This window comes from Emys orbicularis, chromosome 6, assembly GCF_028017835.1.
Source record: "Emys orbicularis isolate rEmyOrb1 chromosome 6, rEmyOrb1.hap1, whole genome shotgun sequence".
Lineage (NCBI taxonomy): Eukaryota > Metazoa > Chordata > Testudines > Emydidae > Emys > Emys orbicularis.
Window position 1 is genome coordinate 104,656,463 of NC_088688.1, and position 6,601 is coordinate 104,663,063.

A 6,601-nucleotide genomic window follows, 5' to 3' on the forward strand; every position below is an offset into this window, starting at 1 on the left:
TTACCCACGCTGTATAATGTACACATTAATGTAGTAAGTACTAAATAAGTGTACTGTGCGTACCATAGTGCATCTCCTGTCCCGTGTGTCTGGCTGGGCTCAGCTCTCTGCTCTCTAGAGTTGGAGTGCCGTTCAGGTTTGGCCCAGGCCCCTGATGTGGGGGCTGGTTGGACCACATTTATGAGCATGGCATTGCAACCTGGAGTGGGGTTACAGCAGCACTCACTCAAATTTGGTCTGGACAGCTCCCCTCCCCCCCACCCCCCCAGCATCAAGACAAAGGGGTGGCTGGGCGAAACCTGAGCAGCACTCTGACCCATGCACTAGCTTGCAACACCTTCTCTGCCTCTCTCCCCTTACCCCCCCCCCCCCAACTGCCCATTCCCCACAGGCGCAGTAACTCCCTCCCCCACCCCCAGGCCATTGACACAATTTTGGATGGCTACCCACAGGCTGAGCAATCATGATCTAAAGTATTGTTAATTTCTAATCTCAAGTGCTAAGCATTGTTGCTGTGCAGTGTTGCAGAGAAGCTCTGTTTCAACCATACAGGTGGCTCCATTTAAATAGATTGAAGTGATCCTATATATAATATGCATTTTAGTTTTATGCGTGAAGCCCTCTGAAGCCCTTGGGAATGGAAGTTCTATATCAGTGGTTGGAAACTGAAGCTAGACAAATTCAGACAAGAAATAAAGTGAATATTTTTTTTTACATTGAGCTTAATTAACCATTGCAATACTTGAAGTCTTCAAATCCAGACTGGATGCCTTTCTAGAAGACATGCTCTAGTTAAGACAGAAGTTCTGGGCTTGATGTAGGAGGAACTGCATGAGATTACAGGATCTATGTTATACACGGAGGTCAGACTAGAGAATCAGAATGGTCCCTCTCGGTCTTAAAATCTAGTAAATATTCTCTCACCTCTGCTGGTGCAAGAACTCTCTCCTTTTACAGCTCGTGCCATCTGTAACAGACTTTATGGCGCATCAATAAACCATCTCAGGTCAAATCTCAACTGAAAAGATTTTACTTGCTAATCTCTTTCTCGCTGTTTGCTGCTATTTATTACAGTTATTTTGAAAACTCTCTGGAACACAGGTTCTATGAAAGATGCTACTCAGGTTAAGTGCTGGGGAAAGGATTTGTCTTCTTATACAGTAAAGCTCTTTGCCTGTTAATTTAACACTCTCACTTTAACCTGACCATGAAAATGGAGCAGCGTGTGTCTAGGATGTAAACCTATCTTTTTTACTGTATTTTGCCATATGGAATTTATCAGTATCAATATGGATCTAAGTATAAATGTTACAGCGCGTGAGTAACTGCTGGTTTTCAAACATTAATAACAAAAGTCCAGATTCTGCAAACACTACACCAACTTCCACTCCACAAAAGCATGTGCCAAATCAATGGAACTGATTTTTTTCCAGGGATTTCACAGCATGGGAGCTAGCTATGTATTTTTGCTGACTTGTACCTTAATAAAATGCTTTAATGTTTTAAAACTAAACCAGAATAATACAAGGAGCCTAATTTATTCACATGAATAAATAATTTGCAAAATCCCACTAGAATGTCCTTTGGCTTTTTTTTTTTTTTGGTCCACATCACACCTTAAGTGCACATGGTGCAGTGTAAGAGGTAAAATGACAAAAAACAAACAAACCAACTTTCCTGCCCTGAAGCGCTACAAACTAAACACATAGCCCTGCCCCCCCCCCCCCCCACCAACAACAGGACTGCTACTACTTCTGAACAGAGGTTTCTGCTTAGAGCACAAGGAATTTCATGGACAAGTCGTAAATTGCACAGTGTCCGTGTTGACTTTTTAAATGAGCTTTAGTGATGTGTCTAGGTTTGTCACATGCATAACATGATGAACATAACTAGCATTAGGACTTAAGTTAGACCCACTGACTCCAGAACAGTGACTTGGTTCTTTTTCTTTGCCCTCGTGTTCTACAGAAACTCAGCTTCTTTCCCATACTTGGGACACTGTGTGTCCTCCCATTCTCTCCCTCCTGCATGACTGGGTTCTCCATTCTCTGGGTTCCCCCATTCCTGGATTTTTTTGCATTCTCCCCATGCCAGGGATACTGTGTATCTCTTCCCCTCCCCACCAAATAGCTTTCTTCTCTTGGACTGGAAGGGACAGGCCGACAGCTGGCATCTTTCCCACTGCATGAAGCAGGCACTGGAGCTGTTGTGAGTTAGGAGGGAGGAAGGAATGAAGCCTCCTTTACTCTCCTTTCCCTCTGGCTCCTCCTGCTGACTAAACAGCCACCCCATAGGTGTTAGGGACTTTACGGAGAGTTAAGAGCAACTTTTTAAATAATGATAGCTCTTCCAGTTTTCACTAAAGTCAACAGGGGTCTGCCTATTGATGCATAGAACATTGCCTAAACATTTGCAATCCATCAGATTTGGCATTCAGAAGTTATCATGTTACATCAAGACAGGCAGGCAAACAGAGAAATGCTGGGCCTCGTTTTGTCTGGTCCATGCCCTCATCTCCTACCCGCTCTGCCCCACTAAAAGAAGTAAATAAAATACCCCCCTTGAGCACAGCTGTATTTAATTTGCTGTGATTTGTATATAACGGGTTGACACCGAGATTTTCTTTTTTTGGTATTGAAACCACTAGGATGGCCTGTTAGTTGAAAACTGACTCCATAAATGTTTCAGTAAGTGAAGTGTTTTAACAAGCACCCACCAACCTCAGAGGCTACTTAAACCAATAATGTATGCTTAAAAAAACAGTGCATGGAAAAGGAAAAAAACAAACCTTTCGCACAGCCCAAACCAAATTACTCCTCAGCCCAACCATTAAACGTTTCCTTAAAGAAGGCATGGAAAATGTCCTGGCTTCTTGCTTGGTGATTAAGCTCTTCGTGGCTTGTCTGGTCTGATCTTTCTGGTTCAGGTTTTATTTTTGTGATTCACCATTGGCCCTGGGGATTTGTAAATGAGGTCAGCCCAAACCCCACATGAGATCTAGAGGCAGCAGACGGTTTTATAGTACTGAGGAGGGTGCTAGGGGAAATGGTTTCCCATGCTGGTGTGATCTTAACCACGTATGTGTATCTAAATGCTGACCATGCATTCAATCACATCCTGCTAAGGGTTCTGCCTAAACAAACCCTATTTATGTGCACCAAGAGTACAGGCTTCCAGTGCCCACTTCCTTCTCAGCCACATAAAACTGCCATGTTTTACTTATGTCGGCACAGAACTAAATAAAACATTTAGTTAGTAAAGGCTTAAATGCAGAGTTTATAGAACACATTTATATGTACAGCCTTAGCAGAAAGGCTGGAGGACCACATCCAAAACAAGTGACATTTAGCTTGTTCACCCTCTGTAGGGGCTTTTAGCTAATAGCACACATGAGCCATCCTCCTCCTGTCCCAGGCCAGCCAAATTGCCCTGAATGGTTGAGAGCAAGTGCTCTGCAGTGTGCAAGGGGAGTGGACTCTCTGGGAAGTCTCACAGAATAGCAACCCCTGTATAGGCGGAAGGATTTAGCTGAGTGCATGGATGTCTCATTGGCATCAATGGAAAATCTGTACAAAGAACAAATGTGGAATGTCCCATAATGCTCCACAGTGCAATTGCAAGAGGAGAATTTTGTCTCTAGTGAGGAACAAACCCTTAGTGATATCAGGATAGCTCCTGCCCTTAGTTACACCAGTGTAAATCTGGAGCAACTCCCCTGAAGCCAAAAAACAACAACCTGGAACACAAAACCATCTTGCCTGTCAAATAGCACAAGTGGACACATCACAGGAAGAGCAGTATTGTGGCCTCCTTCTTCAACCCACTTGATGACGGAGAAGGTAACTTTGGAGGACACGTGGAGGGTGTGTGGTGGAATGGTACCTCTCCTTTAAAACATTGTATTGTGCTTCGCTCTTTAAATGGCTTGGTCTTGAAACTCATAAATAAGTTCTCACTAAGCTGCAAAAAACAAAAACAAAAACAAAAAAACAAGTAATGGGCCAAATCCTAAGCAGCCTCAAAGTCAGCATAACTGGCCCAGGAGCTCTGCAGATGAGGTGCCTCAGCAGCCAAAGACCTAAAGTAGCAGCAACTGTACCATCATTCCATCTCTCCATGACTGGGACAGAGAACATGGTTGGGGTCAATGGGCATCCCCAGAGCAACCCAATGGTCTTCATGACCCCTGTCTTCCATAATTGTTCATTAGGGCCATTGGAAACTGGTGCAATTTAGAGCAGCCTTCAGGCTGTTCCAAGTTGTACTGGGGGCTTACCTGGTGTAGATAGCAGAGAATCAAGGGAGCACAAGAGAATCTTAAAGCCACCCTTGCACCACTCTGTCTAGGGAGGTGTGCCACGGACTCCTCAGCCACCACACAGGATCTGGGCCAACAAATGTACACCAGTGTCAAACTGGTGTAAGTGAGGGAGGGGGAAACCAGGCTCTGTGTGCCTGTTGCAAAAAAAAAAAAAAAAAAAAGAAGCAGCATAATTCACATGGGAATGAAGGGTCCCTTTTTAAAGTAACATGATTATTATATTCAGCAAATATTCCAGCTTTTCATAGAATCATAGAACTGGAGGGAACCTCGAGAGGTCATCTAGTCCAGTCCCCTGCACTCAAGGCAGGACTAAGTATTATGACCATCCCTGACAGGTGTTTGTCCAACCTGCTCTTAAAAATCCCCAATGATGGAGATGCCACAACCTCCCTAGGCAATTTATTCCAATGCTTAACCACTCTGACAGTTAGGAAGTTTTTCCTAATGTCCAACCTAAACCACGCTTGCTGCAATTTAAACCCATTGCTTCTTGTCCCATCCTCAGAGGTTAAGAACAACAATTTTTATCCCTCCTCCTTGTAACAACCTTTTATGTACTTGAAAACTGTTATGTCCCACCTTAATCTTCCCTTCTCCAGACTGAACAACCCAATTTTTTCAATTTTCCCTCATAGGTCATGTTTTCTAGACCTTTAATTATTTTTGTTGCTCTTCTCTGGACTTTCTCCAATTTGTCCACATCTTTCCTGAAATGTGGTGCCCAGAACTGAACATAATACTCCAGTTGAGGCCTAATCAGTGTGGAGTACAGCGGAAGAATTACTTCTCATGTTTTGCTTACAATACTCCTGCTAATACATCCCAGAATGATGTTTGGTTTTTTTGCACAAGTGTTACACTGTTGATTCATATTAAGCTTGTAATCGACTATGACCCCCAGATCCCTTTCCGCAGTACTCCTTCCTAGGCAGTCATCTCCCATTTTGTATGTGTGCAACTGATTGTTCCTTCCTAAGTAGAGTACTATGCATTTGTCCTTATTGAATTTCATCCTATTTACTTCAGATAATTTCTCCAGTTTGTCCAGATCATTTTGAATTTTAATCCTATCCTCCAAAGCACTTGCAACCCCTCCCAGCTTGGTATCGTCCACAAACTTTATAAGTGTACTCTCTATGCCATTATCTAAATCATTGATGAAGATATTGAACAGAACCAGACCCAGAACTGATTCCTGTGGGACCTCATTCGTTATGCCCTTCCAGCATGACTGTGAACCACTGATAATTATAGTTATAACTACTCTCTGGGAATGATTTTTCAACCAGTTATGCACCCACCTTATAGTAGCTCCATCTAGGTTGTATTTCCTTAGTTTGTTTATGAGAAGGTCATGCGAGACTATATCAAAAGCCTTACTAAAGTCAAGATATACCACATCTACCACTTCCCCCCATCCACAAGGCTTGTTACCCTGTCAAAGAAAGCTATCAGGTTGGTTTGACACGATTTGTTCTTGAAAAATCCATGCTGACTGTTACTTATCACTGTGACGGATTCGGTCACAGAGACCCTCTTGGGACTGTCACCTGGTGTGCTGAGACTACCCCTGAGACCGTTTTCCCTGTCAGCTTGGGACTCCAGAACCCTGTTGAGCCAGACATGCAAGCCTGCTGCAACATAGACCCAGAGTCTGAACCACGTCCCCAAAGCTGCAGGCTTTAACTGAAAACCACTCAGCAGAGACTCCTGTCTCCAGCACCCAGACACCCAGCTCCCAATCGGATCCAAACCCCAAATAAATCCGTTTTACTCAGTATAAAGCTTATACAGGGTAAACTCAAATTGTCCACCCTCTATAACACTGACAGAGAGATATGCACAGCTGTTTATTCCCCCAGGTATTAATCACTTATTCTGGGTTCAATAATAAACAAAAGTGATTTTATTAAGAATAAAAAGTAGGATTTAAGTAGTTCCAAGTAATAACAGACAGAACAAAGTAAGTCACCAAGTAAAATAAAACAAAACATGCAAGTCTAAGCCTAATACATTAAGAAACTGAATACAGGTAAATCTCACCCTCAGAGATGTTCCAATAAGCTTCTTTCACAGACTAGACTCCTTCTTAGTCTGGGCCCAATCCTTTCCCCGGTACAGTTCTTGTTAGTTCCAGCAGGCATCTTAGGTGAAAAGCAGGGGATTCCACATGACTGGGACCCCTTTGTTCTGTTCCACTCCCTTTTATAGCTTTGGCACAGGGCGGGAATCTTTTGTTTCTCTCTAGGTTCCCTCCCTCCTTCTAAATGGAAAAGC